The following is a 20,295-nucleotide window of genomic DNA, read 5'->3' on the forward strand; positions in this document are numbered from 1 at the left end:
CATAAAAAGTTTCCTTTAATGCTTCCGTTATGTTATCTACCCTAGCGCTCATACTTCTAAAGTTCAAATTTATTTCCTCGGTAGTTATTTTGAGGATATTTACCGTTGACTTAACCACTGATGTTTGTTTCTTAATTAAATCATCTAGGTTATGTTGGTTTTCTATTGTGAATTACGCCTTTTGTCATGTATTAAATAGAGAACGACGCGTCTGTGCTCATAAGTGGTTTATTCAGAACTGAAGAGATGACATGTGTACATATGTACTTACATACGAATAGGAGAGACGAGAGATAACAGAGGCTCTCGCTGTTCATGTACATTATGTTAATTAGCGTTGCCAGACAGATCATATTATGGTTACACTTCAAATTTCAACACTTTTGCTTAAGCATAATATTTTGTGATTACAATGTATTAATCAATTAATCCAAGCGATTTTACAAATCTATAATGCTTTTGCTTACATAAACTTTTGGTTAATACATCGGCAACGTTTTTCTGTGTGGATACATATTCAAGTTTTATCTCTTTACTTTCTACTTTGTCTCTAACAAAATGATATTTTAAATCTATATGCTTTGTGCGTTTATGGTGAATAGGATTTTGCGCAATATGATGCGCACTGAGGTTGTCACCATAGATAGTCATTGGCCCTTGATTTGAGTATCCAATCTCTTGCAACAGACCTTGTAGATATACTGCTTCTCTAGCGGCTGTTGATAGCGCCACATACTCTGCTTCGGTGCTGCTCATGGCGACGACGCTCTGCTTGGCTGATGTCCACGAAAACGCACTACCAGCTAGGAAGAAAACGTATCCGGAATATGATTTTCGGTCCAGCTTGTCATTTGCCCAATCAGCATCGGCGAACCCTTTTACTGGCTCTCCAGACTTTTGGTAGATGATGCTCATATTCATTGTGCCTCGTAAATAGCGCAACACATGCTTAGCTGCAGTTTCGTGCTCCACATGAGGGTCTTGGTTTCGCTGTGATAGTTTGCTCACAGCATGAAGAATGTCGGGCCGGCTCAAAACTGCTAAGTACATGAGCGAACCAATTAGTGATTGATAATATGTCTTATTTACCTTTACACATTCTTCATCTTTACAACCAACGTGAAAACCTGGGTCAAGTGGTGTTGCGACTGGACGGCAATCCTGCATACCGAAAGTATTCAAAACGCTTTCAATATACCTCTTCTGGCATAACTTGAGGGCGCCTTGTTTGCCTTCTCGATGAATATCCATGCCTAGGAAAAAGTTGAGCTGACCTCCATCTTTCATCTCAAATACGGATGCGATATTTTGCTTGATCGCGCTGACGTCCATCTCTTTTGGACAGATGATTATCAGGTCGTCGACGTAAACTGCTATATAACTGAAGCCTTGTTGATGCTGTTTGACGTATAGACATGGCTCGTGTTGACTTTTTTTAAAGCCCATGTTAACCAGCACCTCGTTCAATGTGTCATTCCAGACACGTCCAGACTGCTTCAGCCCATAGATAGCCTTTTGAAGTTTGAGTACCTTGTGGGCGTTCTGCTCATCTATAAAGCCTACGGGTTGCTTCATATAAACGACTTCTTGGAGTTTACCGTTGAGATACGCGTTAGAGATATCCACCTGATGCATGTGTAACTGCTTTTCTGCAGCAATCGCAAATAACATTCGGATTGTCTCATAACGTATCACTGGAGAATATGTTTCCCAGTAGTTTACGCCAAACTGCTGGCCACATCCTTGTGCCACAAGTCTCGACTTAAACCTTTCAATGTCACCGTTTTGGTTGCGTTTGATTCTGAAAACCCATTTTGAACCTATAGCCTTTTTTCCGAGCGGAAGATTGACAGGAGTCCATGTATTATTTGACACGAGTGCATCGAATTCCTTTCGCATAGATTTTTTCCATTCTTCTGCATCGTGGCTTTGCAACGCCTCTGCAACGGTCCGTGGAGTCTCAATGTCATCGGAGCAGCTAAGATTGTTGAGGACATTGTACTGCTTCTTTGGTCTGCCAGGTTGACCAGTACGAATGATTTTTGGCCTTCCTGGGCCACGTATTTGTGGGATGTCTCCTTCATCTGAGCTGCGCCTCTGTTCTGGATCGCTTGCACTTACGAAGTACTCCTCCTCATCATCATCGCTGTGTTCAATGTTGCTAATCGTTTCGTCTTCGGGCTCAACAACAGTTTGTACCTGCACAGGTTCTTCGTTTGACTCAAAGCGTATGATGATTTTTGCAAGATCCTCAGTCTGATCTCCATTTTCGTAAATATCATTTACTTCCTTGACGAACTCACCCTCCACAATTTTGACGTCTCGGCGTTCCACTATCATTCGCTTTTCTTGGTCATATAAACGATATGCTTTTGCTGCAAAAGAGTAGCCAACAAAAATGTACTCCTTTCCTTTTGCAACGAATTTGCCTCTTTTGGTTTTTTCCAGTGCAAATGCGCGTGAACCAAATATTTTCAGATGGTTTACCGACGGCTTGCGCTTGTTCCAAGCCTCGAAGGGGGTGCATCCATTTAACGCTCTGGTCGGACATCTATTTCTCAAATATACTGCAGTTTGAACGGCTTCAGCCCACAAAAATTCTTTTAAATTTGCATGAATTAACATACTCCTAGCCATTTCAACGATTGTACGATTTGCGCGCTCAGCAACGCCGTTTTGCTGAGGTGTGTAAGGCACCGTTAGTTCTCTTTTTATTCCGCACGCATTTAAAAAATTTGTAAATTCATTGTTTATGTACTCAGTACCGTTATCGCTTCGCAAGGCTTTGATTGTTTTTTCGGTTTGGCACTCAACATAACTTTTATACATTTTAAATTTCTCAAAAACTTCATTTTTTGGCGCGCATAAAATATACGTGAATTTTTCGCGAGTAATCGTCTATAAATGTAACAAAATAACGGTTTCCAGCCAGAGATTTAACATTCATAGGTCCGCATACGTCGGTATGGATCAATTCGAGAACACTTTTCGTAACACGTTCTGCCTTTTGTGGGAACGGCAATGCACATATTTTAGCCTTATTGCATGTGTCGCAATTTGTGTTTACGGATACGTTTTTAATTTTCATCCCGATTACACGTTCTTTCTCACAAAGATTCTTTAAATTTTGAAAATTTAAATGCCCGTAGCGGCTATGCCATTTTTTTGCAAGAGATATCGGATATCAAATGCACTGCATCAGTGGTTTTTTCCACTCCATACACGTATAAATTGTTTTCTTGTACCGCTCGCAACATTATATGTCCATGTTTATTTCGCACTAAAGCTTCTGAATTTCCGAATGTAGTGACATTCCCGAACTCGGCTGCTTTGCTCACCGACAAAAAATTCATTTTTAAGTCCGGCACATACAACACGTTTCGCAATTCTATATTTGTTTCATTTGATTTAATTTTTACAGTTCCAATACCTAGGGACTCAATATACTTTTCTGCAGCCAACATAATGGTTGTGTTTTTCTTAGTAAAGGTTTCAAACAAATTTTTATTACAACACATATGCGATGTTGCCCCACTGTCGATACACCAAGAATTTTTTCGCTGCTTAACAACGCAGCTGTGCATTAAACAGTTTGATTTTTCATCCCTTACGCACTCTTTCGTATTATCTTTGTTGCTTTTGCACTCGGATGCGCGGTGCCCGCTTTGTTTACATTTGTAGCATTTTCCTCGAAACTCGCGATGCTCGTTGGATTTCTGGCCGTCTCGTTTGCTGTCTTTTCGACTGGCGCCGTAATTCTTCGAACGCGCACCGTTTCTTTGAGTCTGTGTGTGTGCGTACACTGCCTGTACAGCAAGCTCACGATCGTCTCTTTCGTCTTTACGTGCTCCTTCTTCAAGTATTTTTACTTTTACCGTTTCGAACGACGGCAGACTGTCGCGTGTTTCTATCGCCACGACGAAATTTTCCCAACCGCTGGGCAAGCTCGACAACAACATTATTACTTTTAGCTCGTCTTGAATGTCGATATTTAGCTCGGCTAACTTTTCAGTAATTTCCACGAAAGAATTTACATATTGTACCACGTTATCACCGTTTTGCATATTTTGCCGCAAAAGTTTTTGGTATAACTGTACCTTTCGCACTGGTCCCACTGACACATGTACATCGCGTAATTTTTGCCACGCCTGCTTCGACGTTGTGCACGACTTTATGTGCATCAACTGCGTTGCTTTTACATTTAATATAATACATGCCAACGCCTTTTGATCAGCCTTGTCCCACTGTGCCAAGTGTTCCTGTGTTCCTGCTGCTTCCTCCTGTGGCCTTTCGGTTTTACCACTTACATATGTCCACAAATCCGTTGTGATCAATACACTACGCAGTGGAACACATCGTAATTGTCTTCCCCCAATTTTTAAATTTGCAGAGACACACTCATTTTGTTTTAATTGCTACACGCCACTTTCTAACTGGTGCACGATGTATTTGCAATTGCATCAAACAAAATATTAACTTCCAGTTCTACCACGGTTTTTTAATTGTCTTTAATACACGCCCGATCTTTCGGTGATATGGGCACATAACCTATTGTGAATTGCGCCTTTTGTCATGTATTAAATAGAGAACGACGCGTCTGTGCTCATAAGTGGTTTATTCAGAACTGAAGAGATGACATGTGTACATATGTACTTACATACGAATAGGAGAGACAAGAGATAACAGAGGCTCTCGCTGTTCATGTACATTATGTTAATTAGCGTTGCCAGACAGATCATATTATGGTTACACTTCAAATTTCAACATTTTCTAATAAATTTTTCATATTTCCTTCCAACGTTTCCCTATCTTTGGCGTCGATTGTCCCAAACAATATATTATAAAGTGAGCCCATAAACTCAAATGGTGCTCTCTTCTTTCTTTTATTCTCCTGAGTCATGAAAAGTTTATTATTTTCCTCCAAGTCTGCAATTTGTCTTTCCGCGTTATCTAAGACATTATTGCATTGATCTTCAAAAGTATAAAGTTAACCACACACAACTCTCATTTTCGGTATCAATTCTTTCCCCTTTTTTATCATTTGAAAATACTGGTCCATGTCATAATAAACAATTAAATCCCAGGATGAGGCGACTATTTCAACGTCCCCCATCGGGTCCAAATATATAGAAGTGGAACTGCTCATTTTTTCAATTGACCACTTCGCCTTTCCTCTGGCAGCAATGTTTGCATTTGATACTTGGCAACATAACACAAGCACTAACAATGCTGCCATTGCTGTCCTAGCTTGGACACTTGAGGTCTACTAGGAGTACTTCTCTCTTCTGAAGTCACTCCTGAGTCTCGCTCTTCTGACTCAATTCCAGTCAATAGAAAAATTTTAGTTATAGGTCGTTTTATAAACCTATCTTGATGTTTTATAGTTACAACTCTGACTCTATCGTTCCTACCTTTATGTATTTTTTATATTTTTCCCAAGGGCCATCTAGCTGGGCGACAGGTTTAATCTTTTTTTAATACAATCTGTCCTTTTTTAATATTCTGCATTCCTATTTTCCATTTATTTCCTTGTTGCAGTGTGTGCAAATAATCTTCTTTCCATTTAATCCAAAATTCTCTTTTCATTTTCTGAATTAATCTCCACCTATCCAGATTCCCGACTTGTTCCTCTGAAATTGTCTCAATTGGGCCAAATATTGGCCTTCCAATAATAAAATGAACTGGAGTTAATGCATCCAGATCGTCAATATCATTTGTAGCTGTATACAAATATACAAATATACAAATACATAATAGAGTTGCCATTTCCTCATAGGTTAAATTATTTGCCCCAATTACTCTATTTAAGTGATTTTTCCCTGATTTTACCCCAGCTTCCCAAATACTTCCGAAGTGAGGTCCTACCGGGGGAATGAAGTGCCACTCGATCTGTTCTCTTTTTAATATTGGCATCAATTTTATTTTGTTCCTTAAGGGCTCTTTGCTATTCCTCGCCTAATTTTCGCGAAGCTCCCACAAAGTTGGTTCCATTATCGGAAAAGATTTTTTTACATTTTCCTCTTCATGAGAAAATCTTCTAAGTGAAGCTAGTAATGCATCTGAAGTAAGATCGCTGAATACTTCCAAATGAATAGCCTTTGTCGCCATGCCCACGAATACGGCAATATATCCCTAATATGATTTCTGCCCCCGGTTTTTAGATGTTTAACTGTTAGTTCCGCGTTGGAGTTTTGCAATCTACTCGTAACTCGTAAACATCCATCTTTGTTTGAAAGCGGATTTAAGCTTACAAGTTTAGTTTTTGTTTCAATTTTCCTTTTTATACCCGATACTCAAAATGAGTAATGGGCTATATTAGATTTGTGGTGAAAATGAATGTGTGTTACGTCCAGAAGGAATCGTTTCCGACCCCACAAAGTTTATATATTCTTGATCAGCATCAATAGCCCCCCGATTGAGCCCTGTCTGTCTGTCCGTCCCTATTTGCGCCTAGTGCTCAAAGACTATAAGAGCTAGAGCAACGATGCTTTAGACCTGTAGACTTCTGTAAAATGTCACTATTCCAGGAATATTTCAAAAATTCGCCCCGCCCACTTCCGCCCCCACAAAGAGCGAAAATCTGTGGCATTTACAATTTTAAAGGTACGAGAAAACCAAAAACGCAGAATCATAGAGAATGACCATATCTTTTAGACTGCAAAATCTGAATTGGATCGTATCATTATTATAGCCAGAATCAAGAAAACGATTTCATTTTTTCTCGCCCTGTCTCTCTCTAACACACACGTTGCATAGCCGGCTTTGCTTAGCGCAAAAAATTAGCGCCTAGATCTCAGAGACTATAAAAGCTGGAGCAACCAAATTTTTGATCCACACTCCTGAGATATCGGACCTTGACGAGTTTGTTTCAAAATTTCGCCACACCCCCTTCCGCCCCCGCAAAGGACGAAAATCTTGGGGTATCCACAAATCTCAGAGACTATTAACGCTAGAGTAAACAAATTTGGTATCCACACTTCTGTTAGATTTCACTATAAAACGTATATCTCAAAATTTCACCCCACCCCCTTCCGCCTCCACAAAGGACAAAAATCTGTGGCATCCACAATATTGAAGATACGAGAAAACACAATCATAGAGAATGACCGTATCTATGAGATTGCTGAATCTGGATCAGATCGGATCATTTTTATAGCCAAAAGGAACAAATTAATTTGCAGTGGCTACGCAGCGCCCGACGACATGTTCGGACACGTTTTCTGTCTCTCCCGCACGCTCGCACACATTGTCGCTCAATGTAGCCATACTGACTATGTATCGGGTATAAATGTAGAATTGCGGTGGCAGCAGCAACTCACAACGTTCCCCCTCGCTATTAATAAAGCTAGCTTTTTCGGAACTGAATTAGATAGCTTGTTGTTGTTCTACTATTAATACTTTGGCACTCTTAATCTCCTTCACCGTCAAAAATGGAGGAAATTCTTTCTTTTGGGTTTTGATTTGAATAAACCTCAATACATATGCAATGATTCTTTCTAATTTATGCATACTCGAATATTTTTTTAATAATTAATAAAAAAATATTATTTTTTGCTATTAAACAAAGTTGCTGCACAAAGTTCAAATTTTGGAATAGTTTTCCGATTCTTCTTTGGATTAACTTTGCTTTTGCTGGCTATTATAATTGTAGAACTATCTACCTTGGCATACACTATGGCAGCATAAGCATTTTCGGATGCATCGGCAAGCCCATGAATTTGCATGTGTTATTCGACTTATTGTGTTGAGAATTTAGCCAATTTGGTATCCGAATGCTCTTTAACTCTGTTAAACTATCTTTAAACGAATTCCATTCCCGATTATCTTGTTCTAATAATTCTTCATCCCAATTTTTGTCTGCTAGCTAAAGTTTTTGAATAAGCAATTTTCCGACAAGTGTCACTGGAGACAACTAGCCTAAGGGGTCATACATCTTGGCTAAGTTAGATAGTACTATTATCTTGTTATTTTTCTTAATTGGTTCATAATTTGACGGATTCATTCTCCTCAATGGTTAATACTTTATTCTCTTGGTCATCTCCAACGCCTTCTATAATTTCTGAGATATTTGTTATCCACTTTCATAAGTCAAACCCAACCTTATTAAACTCCCGGGTAACTTCCTTTACATGCTTTTTAGCATCCAGTATCCAGTCGGCACCTGTCATCAGGTCGTCCATATAAAAAATCATTATTTATGATTTCCCTAATTGCTTGATTTTTGCAATTATCTGCTATTGCAACAAGCACCCTGGTTGCTAAGTAGGGCATCCAGAAAGCCCGGAAACAATTTTTGGCTCCCAACGAAAAATTTCTTGCCCTTGAATCGCAGTTTCTTGGGCTCAAACTCTTGATCGAATCGCCGTGTGGTCATGCCTCGCCGTTATCTGTAAATCTGCCAACGGTGGCTCCGGTGTTCTTTACACCGAGCAATGTGCTTCCTTCGAGCATCCAAGTTCCCAACAGTATCAATCCCATCCCTGCAGTTTCTGCTGCCGTCACTTCTGACGTGGTGAGTGCTCCTAGTACGGGTATGTTGGTTGCTGGTGATGTCTTGCAAATTCCTGCTCCAGCCGTTGCTGCCAATTCTTCTGCCCCAGGACCCAGGACCCCAGGAGGAGATCTCTTTTAGGAGTGGCTCCACCATCTCTATCTCGCTCGGGACTTCAACTTAGAGCAGTGGTCCCTCGGAAAGCTATATTTGTTTCTCGTCTTATTCCTGAGGCTACAACGGATGACGTTAAACAACATCTTTCCTCTAAACTTAACGCTTCGCCTGATGACATAGTTGTGACTAAATTTACATTTAAACATAAGCGCAACATATCATACTTTAAAATTCTTCTCCCTGATTCTTTACTATCTAAACCTCTAGAACCGTCAATATGGCCTGAGCATAAAATTATGCATGAGTTCCTTCTCAAAGATTCGAATTCGAATTCCAGAATTACCGAACCTGCTGCTCCAAAAAACTGATGTACCATTTTTCTATTCACTATCAGAACGTTCGCAGTTTGTGGGCAAGTTGCGTCAAATTCATACTAATAGTGCGTCTTTTGATTTCGATGCCATCGCGTTTACCGAAACCTGGCTTAACTCTTCTGTCAATGATCATGAAATTTTCATTGATAGTTACACTATTTATAGAATGGACCGCCCATCTTTTGCAAGTGGGGCTCTGATTGCAGTCAAATCTGTTTTCTCATCTGAGTTATTGCCATTCAATAACATCCATGGAATTGAATTTGTTGCAGTCAAAGTTCGTGTTGGCTCGGCATTTTTCTATATACACCATGGAAATTCATAATTTCCCCAAAGTTACTTATCCGACTGGTTACAGCCTGGTCGTCATCTCCAGAAAATGGACGCATCAACGCTTCAATGTGTGTCAAGTCGATGCAATCTCTCGGCGTTTCCAACTCCATAGCCTTTTTCTCCGTTTTCAATACGCTTAATTTGAGATCAGCTAAGCGCTTGCGAGAAACGTACAATTGTTTCAGCTGCTGCAAGCGGCGCGATTCTTCTTCGTATTTATCTGATCGCATGGTCAATTTCGAACAAGCGTTGTCTTGTCGCGGCATGAATGCTTCTCGAGCCTTCTGCACATTTTCATCATATTCTTCTGGCACCGCCTCTACTGCGTGTTGTGCACTACTGTTGTCTCTCTCTATCTCGCGCTCAACCGGGACTGCAAAAATGTCTACCTGCATAGTCTCGTCTGCGCGTGGCGTCGTATTTCCTAGCTCATGCGTGTCTTCCATGATTTTTTTCACTGCTGTACGTAATTGGTGTGTGTTGGCATCTCGATCAAAAAAATATACGTTTTGCCTACGCAATATGTCGCTAAGTTCACTTTTGGTTTTCGCTCTTATGTCTGCATAGTTCATCGCAGAGTTTTTTGGGCAAACCCCACACCTGATATGTAAACTTTTAATAGCACGTTTTTATTAGATGTTCTTCCTTCTTGATCGTCGTATTCGAATGAATGTGTGTTGGCACATCGAGTACATTGTCGAGTACATATCGATGAGTAAATCTTAAACTAATATTCATATCTTACAAACTAATATTCATATCTTACAATATATATTTTTTTTCTTTTCGATGTTTCGGCCTCGAAAACGCCACCGTCGCGAAAAAATATTTTCTTTTTACTAACAATAGATGTAGTTATGTATTTATCTATGTAGTTATCTATTAAAAATAAAGCCTGTCCAGCTCGCTTTTTCAAAATTATTAATTGAAACTTCCGTTTCATTAACTTTTTTATATACTCTGTTCCTTCCTACAGGAGGGAAATTTTTTATTTTGCTACCTTTAGCTGTCAGTGAACTAGACACTTGATCAGTCTCAAAGGAGTTGGTTTAACTCCGTGCTCTTACCACAGGGGGGAAACAACGAAGACTCTCGAAGGACCAAAATGTTAAGACCTTAAAAGAAAAGTCTAGACATTTGCGAGTTGAGTTGTAAATTCGAAAACTGAATTTTTTCTTAAAATCAGAGTATGTGATTTGACAATGAGGTAGGAGGTACAATTTTGTATTCTATAATTATTGTTAGACCTACGCAAAGGATACATTTTACTGCGGGTGTCTATTTGAGTGCATGCTTGCATCAGTGATATTTTAGGACTGCATTGGTTAAGTGTTTTCTCCACTTGTGTTTTGTTGTAGTATCTTTTAATGGGTTACAGATCTTTGTTTACGCCCGAACTGTCATTTCTTATCTTTTTTATGTGATTTCTTTAGAGATCAGTTTTTTGGATACATGAGTGAACGTGTACAATAATATGTTTATGTTCCAACATTCTGCAAGGGGCCGAAAGTGGCATGGTTTCGACGATAATATGTTCATGTTTGAACAGCTTGCGCGAACCTGTTCATGATCTAAGTCGTCCTTTGTGTCCGGCCATGTTGGTCCAGGGCTGTACTCTATTTTTCCAAGTTGGCTTCCCTGGGGTTAATATAGTCGGTTGGTTTTTGACTCTCGAAGGATTGTACCGTCTCGATGTACCTGTGGTCAGAGAAGGAGTTATCATCTAGCACTTTTCATCTTTTGACTATGTCTAACAGTTTGTATGACACTAAGGTGAGGTCAATAACCTCCTGCCGATTTTTAATTATAAAAGTGGGTTTACAAATAAATAAATTTTTCGTTAGGAGGACAATTTTCCTCATGGACCATGTAGGACATCAGCCTTAGATGTGTCCCTTTCAGCTCTACGCTTGCCGCCGTGTTGTCGCTATCGCTATAATTATGGAGCAAAAATATATTTAGGCGCTTTCTTGCAAGAATGTAGGTGCGGTTTGTACCATAATTCTGAGCCAAAATCTCTTGTACTCCTTCGTCGCTAGTCCACAAACCTTGTCGCCTCGAATTCACGCTTGTCTCCGTATCGGGTGCTTCGATTTTCTAGGCACCATTCTGTTCGACTGGTTTACCGACAGGACGCGCCCCGGCCGCTGCAGCCGACGTGTAAACCTTTATGGTCACGGAGCTGAGCCCGAAAGGGAGTTCGCCTTTGGCAGCCTTAATCGGGACCAGCGAATCCTTATTAAGGACAACCACCGCCTTGTTTGTAGGGCCATGTGACGTCTCCACTTTGACCACCTTCCAGTCCGATGTTGGAAGGTGGGGGTTGCATCTCTGCAGCATTTTCAGGATGCGATCCGACACTTTCATGGAGGCGGCCACCCATACTCTCGCCCTTGATATTCTGAGCACTTCACTCCAGTCGACAGTGACGAGCTTCACACCTGGGTAGACCTCTCTGACTTGCACTACCGCTGCTTTGTCAGCTGTACGAAGCGTTCGTCTTTGCAGGCTATGATTTTGATGCAGCTCTGGTACCAACCCATGTCTTTGCAGACTGCGAGCGTTGCCTCTTTGGCTGAGGTGCTCCCTTCTTCGCCGTTTCTGTGCCAAAGCTCGGCAGCACCTTCGAAGCCTACTAAACCTTTTTAAGCTACTTTTCCGTTGGGCTGGACATCTGGCTTGCTTTCTGCCGACGGATTATGTTGCCAGAACTCCTCCTTTTGGCGTATGTGAACGTTTTGGCTTGGACGCTAGTCGATGGCAGCTCGTCCCCCGCCTCCTGGCTGGTAGACCAGCCGCAGGATTGCATAGCCACTCTGCCAAGGTTTCGGTCCTGGGAGTCGATTTACCACCCACCCCGGATCCGGGATAGGACCCCGGTTCATGGGTTCAGATGGGTTCACCCTAGCGTTTTGTTTGCTGTGTTGCGGGTTGAGCCAGGCCTTTGGGCTGCTGCCTTTCTCTGTTTGGGATTACTCCCTGTTGGGGTTTGGAGGGTGCCAGATTCATGTATGTTTTTTGTTTGTTTGCAATCTTGCATTCTGTTCCCACTAGCTTCAGAGAATGGGTAAGGTCCTTCCGGCAGAGATCCACGTTGCCCGGATAAGCCATCCTTAGAAGAGGGGGCTGCCAAGTCCCAGAGCTCTCCGTTAACGACTGGGCTAGTTTTACTCCCCCTAGCCTCCCCCTACTCTCCCGCCTATTCGCAGCTGACCTACCTATGGAGGTAGGTCGCTCGCTATTCGTCACCTGCAACCCGTCCGGTGGCCTCAGCTAGGCCAATTTTAGAGCCACCTCCCCAGCTCGTCAGACCTGAATGTTTGCATGTTAATAATGCCAAAACTAATGGTTTCCGACTGCAAGACCAATATATATATATTTCAGATTTTTAATACGTGCCATCGGCTTAAAGTTAATTAGCATGAGTGTCCAAATCCAACTGTCCTCTACTGCATTACTATTATTATTATGTATTATTATTAGTTTAAAAACTCAGAGAATAGTTTAATAGAAACAGATGCACACATACACATGGCTATCATATCATCTTTCAACTCAGGCAAAAGTGTGCGCTACTAGCCAAGCTAATACTGTCTTAAAACAGTCCAGCCCTAATTCTGAAAGATCCTCTTTCAGCTAGAGTGTGTGCGAAGGTACAGAAGGAATGGAGGGTAGCATTTCTTAGCCCAGCTATGTCTAGCTAAATTTTCTTAAGGTAGCTCCGTGATTTTTAGTCGTTCCTTCAGGTCCTTAATGGTCTCCTGGGTGCCGCTACTAACTGCTGTTGGTCCACCTAGATTCGTTCAGTGCTCCTTCCCGTTGTTCTGATTCCTCTTTCAGCTTGGCCAAAGTTTATTGACTGGAGTGCAGCTGCTGGCGCATATCCTTCATCTGCCGCTGCTGGTCATATGCCACATACCCATGCTGCCTTCTTCCTCGGAGTCTGCCACCTGCTGTTGCAGCCGCTTCAACTCGTCTTCGACCGTCTCTAGGGCATCTTTGCTTCTGTCCGACTGCGCTGTGACAGCTTGCAGTTCCAGTTCCTTTGGCTCGATGGTCGATTCGCGGCTTTTCCTCGGTAATGCGAAGTTCGTCAGAAGGATTTCGTATGCTTCTGAATTTCTCTCCAGCTCCAGCCTCAATTGGAATAGCGTTTCTGGGGATTGCCTTAGCTGAAGATCCTTTTGGCCATCCTTTTCACCCGTTTATTTGCAAATGAAGCATCTTCAATTAAATATTCATTGTCATTGGGTTCTTGTCGGTCGACTACCATTATTCACTTCAGCTTGTACAGTGTGCACTTTTCGGGATGGACGGCATATCAATAGCGATGTTCCCCAGGTCAATGCTTGACTGACCGCTTCCTCGTATGTTTTTCTCTGCATCAGAACCACTGCGCGGCGTGTGTTTAAATCCTTGATACCGTCTGTAAAACATTTTGAATCTCTCCAGAAAGTCAGTTGGGGCATCATTGTCTGTCGCGAACTCTTGAAGCGACTCCCCGTATTGTTTAACCTTGCCCTTCAGTTCCAAGCGATGAACTTCTCGCTTGTGGTCACCTCCATCCAATTATTCCTCGACGCTGACATTTCGAATTGTGGCATGACAACTAGGTATAGAGAACTTCGGTTTGGCGGCTGTCATGTTTTTGACAGGAACACCCAATTCCAATTGACGGAATCGGTCCGCGAGCCAATTTTCGAGACATTTTACTACTTGCCGAATTCCTTCATCAAGACGCATGAAATCTTCATCCAGACGCTGACCTGCTTCTGAGTGTTCCTGGAGTTTCTTGTCATTTCTGGCCCATTTATCTTCTATCTGTTTTGTCATAGCTTCTAATTTCTGTGATTGTGCTTCACCTTGATCCTTTACTTCCATTATCATCGGTTGCCGTTGATCACCTTGACTCTTTATCTACAGCATCATCTGTTGTTGTTGGTTTCCTTGACTCTTTATCTGCGGCATCATCTGTTGCAACATTGCCATCAATTGGTAATTTTCCGCTGCCGGCTGCTTCTCTTCCACTGTCGACCTGAGGTCTTGGTCATCCAAGAACTCATAATTCTCAACATTGAGGCTTGCTTTCTCCATTCAAGCCGCTCGTTGGTAAGCCCCGCTCAGCCAATTTCTTCTTCGACTTTTCAACCTTTAGCTCTCCGTATTTAACCATTCTCAAAATTGGCACTTCTGACACCAGCTGTTACGTTTTTACAGTTCGTATTCCGGATTGAGAACGGAGACAGAGAGTAGTTGCTACCTTATCAGGGAGACTTTGTTTTCTAAAGGATTTATATGTGGTTCCAAACAACTTCGAGTCAAGACTGACTATTTTCAATATAATCCGACATGACAAAAATAGTCAGCCTACTAAATCTCCATTCGTTACACTATTTTAAAATTCGTGATTTCCGGTTCATATCAATTTCTATTTGAAAGCATGAATTGAATGTGCGAATGGCATTCAGAAACAGCTTTAATCTGGATCCGTGCAGATGAGCAAGCCGTTCAATGGTTCTGGTGGTGTCTCAATTTCAAATAGTAGTGTTACTTTTCCTGATGCGCAACATATACCATCGGAATTATGTTTAAATTTGCCCGCATGAAAATGGAAACATTCTTTGTTTATAGCACCAATCAGCACTTTCGGATGAGCGGAGTATTAAATTGGTGGCGTTGTCTGCTATTTTCTCTGTAAGTATCAATTACGTACCGACGCGCTTATCTCCGTTCCAATTGTATTTGTCGATTTCGTTCAATTTGTGCCTCGCGTGATTGAGATTCACTCAATTGTAGCATGCTTACACGCACTTTTTCGTTATCTTGCTGGTCTTGCTCTTCTTTTCTTTCTGTTCTACTATTTCGCATATTTCTAGCTTTATTCATCGACGGCCAAATAACATTGTTCACTGTAACACACACACAAAATGACTTAATTGCTATTATTACTGATGACGGTATGTAAACCTTTCAAAGTCGCAAAACACGTAACGCACGCACTCCAAAAGATCAAAGCATACTTGATTATGGTTACATATTCTATGGGATATTTTGATATGTTTCACACAAAAAGACTAAAATCTTGATTAACATCCTATGCACCCTTACTAAATATCCAAACAAAATTTCATCGGCTGAGCCGTTTAGGACGAGTTCGAACAGAAACACCGTTATAGTAGGACAGCCAAATTAGAACGTGAACTATCGCAATTTAGCTATGTTAGAGAGAAAGAGAGGAACCACGACCACCAGTTATGTTCTTATGCTAATTCGTGCACTTTGCTTATCCCCATTCCATCTAACCTATTTTTTTAGAATGTTATCTTACCATTTTCGGTTTTTCCACTACGGTTTTTATTGTGCTACATCTCTCTCTTTTATCATATTAACACCAGCTTTTATATCTTGCTCAAGCACGTGTAAGAGAAAGAGAGAGAGAGAGAGAGAGAGAATGTGTTTTATAACATTTGACTTTGCTAACTTACTAACTGCAAAAACACAGACATCCTTAGGGGAACAGCAAGCAGTGAGAGCGAGGGAGATATATGCGTGAGCTTGGATTTCCTGTTGAGATGGGAGCAGCTCTGCGGCTGAAATGATTGATTGTTACACTTTTCTGATCCAATTTAGGCGTGTGGCTGGGTTTAAAATAATCTTTTTATCACAGATAGTGCCTCAGTTCTTCGACTGATGACCGGGAGACGTGTCTGTAGACGATTATATTTAGATCATTTTGCGTTTTGTCTCTCATGCTATCTCTCTCTTCGCAGGAAAGTTAGCAGCATAATGTCAGAAGGCAATAAACCCATGGAAGGGGAAGCTGCCCCACTGCAAATTTGTCTTTACATTCTGTCTATAATAATCCGGTCTAATCCAGATTCGGCCATCTGGCAGATATGGTCATTCTATACGATTCTGCGCTTTTAGTTTTCCCGCACCTTCAAAATGGTGAATGTCACAGATATTAAGCCTTTGTGGTGGCGGAGGAGTCTGCTTACAAAATTTGGTTGGTCTAGCTCTTATAGTCTCTGAGATCTAGGCGTTCATCACGACTGATGGACGGATTGACAGACATGGATATATTGACTCGGCTTTTGATTCTGATAAATTTATGGGATCGAAAACGCTTCCCTTTGTTTGCTACATACATATGTATGTACATATACGAATTTGTTTGCCCCTGTACTGCCTTTTTATACTATTTTAACGCTTCTAACAGTCGGTCACACTGATTTACATATTTACAAAAACACAACTATCACTAAATACAGGAAAAATGATTAATTTTAAATCTGGGGAACAAAAATAAGCCGTGCGATCTGAATCGATTTTTTATTTTGTTTAATATCAACCTTCCAGCTGCTATCTTTACTCAAAGTTTTATTTGTTTATACGGTTTCCAGCTGAAATAAACAAAAACTTTTTCATTCACAAAAACGAAAAAGAATACTAAGTTTCAGCAGCGGATACATTTTCGTCTTAAAAAAAACTGCAAAGCAATAACGTAATAATAAATTTAAACAGATAAAATATATACTCTAAATGAGAGATTAGTTACCGGAACACTTTCAAAGCGAATTGAAAATAAATTTTTGACACTAGTCGGCATAAGTATTTTGATGAAATAAAATTCGTGCATTTATAAGATTGACTTTTAAAGGGCTTTGTAAAGAACCCTTTTTTATTTTTCCATTTCCATATGTAACTTATACAAACTTAAATATAAGAACTCCTTTAGCTAGTGCAGATGTTGCTTTGTGAAGTCCAGTCTGTCAAGCTTGTTTGCCGTATATATATACGCCACGTCCTTAGTTTTATTTCTCTTAAAGTCGCCTTCCTTTATACGTCGTCGGACAGTGCGCTCCTTAAGTTACTTCTGTCGTTTGACGCGAAACATTAAACTCTTGCAATGTTTTTTACTGCCATTCCAGCGTGAAACTTTGCTACCATCGAAGATCTGGAAACTCAACTCTGTCGTTTTACCCATGTGTGCAATTGTTTTTTTAAAATTAAACTTAAATACAAAAATTGTTCGGATTAACAGACTCAAAAGTGCAAACAAATTTACACAAAGATTCCGTCAATAATACTAATGCCATGCAAAAATTGGTTATCTCCATGCATTCTAATCAGCAGAAAGAGAATGCTTAATGTAAATTTTGACTTTCATATAGCTTAAAATAGATTTTTTGTTTTATACTAAGCTAAGCTCTTGAACAGCCAGAAGAAGTTTTCGTCAAAATACTGATGCGGACTAGTGTAATTATGAATTGAGATATTTATATAAATACTAGGTACCTTTTTTCACAACTCTAATTTATATCGGAGTTATTTCTGTTCCCTTGATTTACTGTACATATATACATTCACATAAAATTATATGTTTGTAGGTAGTACTTTTCAGTATTTGTATTCTTCGTATGTAAAACTAGTAATCCGTCATAAAAAGAACTAAGTCGTACTTTTTTTTTTATTAATTCTAACAATTTAAGAGAACTTGAGATATTTTTAGACAAGTATACCAGAATAACATACATATGTACATATTTACAGTAACTCACAGCACAAAGCTTTAAGCAAATTCATCACAGCGCTATACTAATTAAAATTATGTAGATATCGATATATATTGATATTTATATCTAGAATGAAATTTAATTATTTTATTTCACCCAAACATTTGAAAAGTAAAATTAGTAACGCTAAGTGTATAAATTACATATGTACATATGGTCGAAGAAATAAGTCTCTGTGAGAAAATACTTTTAGTTATGGTATGGTATAAGAGTTCAAATATCCTGTATCATTAGGTAGTAAAAAAAATGTAATCCAAATTGCTTTACCATACAACTATCATAGTAAAAATCGAGCTGCTAGCTTTGGTCCCTAAAGATAAATTTCTTGACAGGAACTACTCATACATAAATACATATACGTATACATATGTAGCTTAGTATCAAACATGCCCAGATGTTAATGTATGTTTAATACGGCTGCGCTTATTTAAAAAAAATTAATTTCCAAAGGTCTCAGGGTCTAATAGTGTTCCTTTGTTATAGAACAATAAAATATCAAGTTTCAGCCCGATTCGACAACGTTTAGAGATTGCCGACTAGATGTCAATGTTCAAAAATACGATATTTAGCCAATGGTTCCTATGGCAGCTATTCTATATATAGCTCTGATCGGATTGATTTTTTTTTTGGATCTAGAATATTAAAATATAATCCATCCCCGAAAATTTCAGCTTGATTGGTTAACATTTAAGCCAACATTATATAGTTAACCGTCAGCTTTGTTATTATATTAAGGCATTTTTATTATTCTGGGAATATTGACTAGCATATCCTTTTACGACGTTTAGCAACTTCTGAAACATCTTTTTTCTGGTTAGTATTTGGTTATAGTCTTGCATACGTTGAACCTTACGTTTGGTTGTATCGTTAACACTTTTAAATGTTTAATATATATTATATTATTATTCCACGTTTGGAAATATTAAACCCATCAAATAATTTAGCAGAATTAGGTGTCACAAATTCAGATAGTCTCTTTGTAATAAACGTTCGAAAATCATTTTCTTTAAAAATTTTTAGTTATGCATAAGTTTCGACAACATCATGGTCAACCCGAAGTGCCAAGAGTTGCTTCGCCATTTCTCGTTTCTCCATGAAAGTAACATTATCGTCAACCAATGCAAATGCTATATTTTCATCTGATATATACCACAAATGGCCGCAAGTCTTTTTTTAAACGAAGTTTGCAATTTTCGGATCAAATTCTTTATAGTTATACATTTTGCATATAAATTGAAAGTCCAGATTTGCAGCTTCGATAGCTAATTTTGACCGAAACCAATCATTTATATGAAAACGCACTATGAAAATAGATATGTACATCGCGCAAATATTTTCCTCCTCGATTTGTCAATATAAACTACGATCGCAAAAATATATTTTTAAGGTATCAATCGCCTTATACATCCAGCGTGGATGGTGCATTGGTCCAGGTAGTTAAAAATTTAACGTAATCAGTACGCGCATTTGTCTAATAATTTCCCAATGTAGCCGAATGTAGCGCCGTTAAGTTGTCCAAAATTGGACGCAGTTGTATCAAAACAGTTTTCTTTGATTTCATCATATTCCACATTTTATTCTCCATTCTGAAAGCATTTTGGGTAGACGAGGTTGTCAAACTCGATACTTTGAAAAGTTTAATGTTATTTATTGCTGGCTTAAATATTAACAAATCGAACTGGAATTTTGGGGGATGGATTATATTTTAATATTCTAAATCATAAAAAAAATTCAATCCGATCAAAGCAATATATAGTAAAGCTGCCATAGGAACCATTGGCCACCTCTAAACGTTGTCAATTTGGGCTAAAACTTTATATATATATTTTTTTTTTTTTTACAAAAGGAACATTTTTAGATCCTGAGACTTTTGATTCCGACACATTTTTTTTCGCCCATACAAATAAGCAAAGACCTAATTTTTAAGTCCCGCAATAGTTAGCATTGTTAGCCCAGTTTAATTTCATTGCCCCAATCAGCACATATTTTATTTTGTTTATTTTTTTTTTATTACTTATCAATCATTAAGGTATTTGCACTTTAACAAGACCTACCAAGCGCTGAATTGTAATGATTTCTTGGCAAATATTGAGCTCTAAGCAAAGATAAGTAGACGCTGTAGCAGTGCGCTGTACAGTTCTCAAATTTATAGTTTACTTTATACAAATGTTTCTTTAGTACTATATACTGCTACGCTTCTACAGTTCGTATTCCGGATTGAGGAACGGAAAAAGAGTGTTAGTTTATACTTAAACAGGGAGACTTTATTTCTGAATGGATTTATGTGTTGTTCCAAACAGCTCCCAGAGAAGATTGACTATTTCCAATATAATCCGGCAGTCTATTTAATCTCCATTCGTTACAATACGTAGGCTGCTATACATATGTATTTCTGGCCTAACAA

At 39.4% G+C, this 20,295-nt stretch overlaps 1 protein-coding gene across 21 annotated transcripts in view; it reads left to right on the top strand.

Moving 5' to 3' along the window:
• The window catches only part of LOC108160402 (disintegrin and metalloproteinase domain-containing protein 11), a 551,474-nt gene that overhangs the window by 493,482 nt on the left and 37,697 nt on the right, over window positions 1-20,295 (top strand). The window contains exon 22 of one of the 21 annotated variants that reach the window (XR_004471659.1): window positions 17,247-17,467. The exons of the other annotated variants lie outside the window; for them this stretch is intronic. The gene's annotated coding sequence lies outside the window, so the exon portion shown is untranslated. The remainder of the gene's footprint in view (window positions 1-17,246; window positions 17,468-20,295) is intronic. 21 annotated transcript variants of the gene reach the window in all.

Source organism: Drosophila miranda, chromosome XR (genome assembly GCF_003369915.1).
Source record: "Drosophila miranda strain MSH22 chromosome XR, D.miranda_PacBio2.1, whole genome shotgun sequence".
Classification (NCBI taxonomy): Eukaryota; Metazoa; Arthropoda; class Insecta; order Diptera; family Drosophilidae; genus Drosophila; species Drosophila miranda.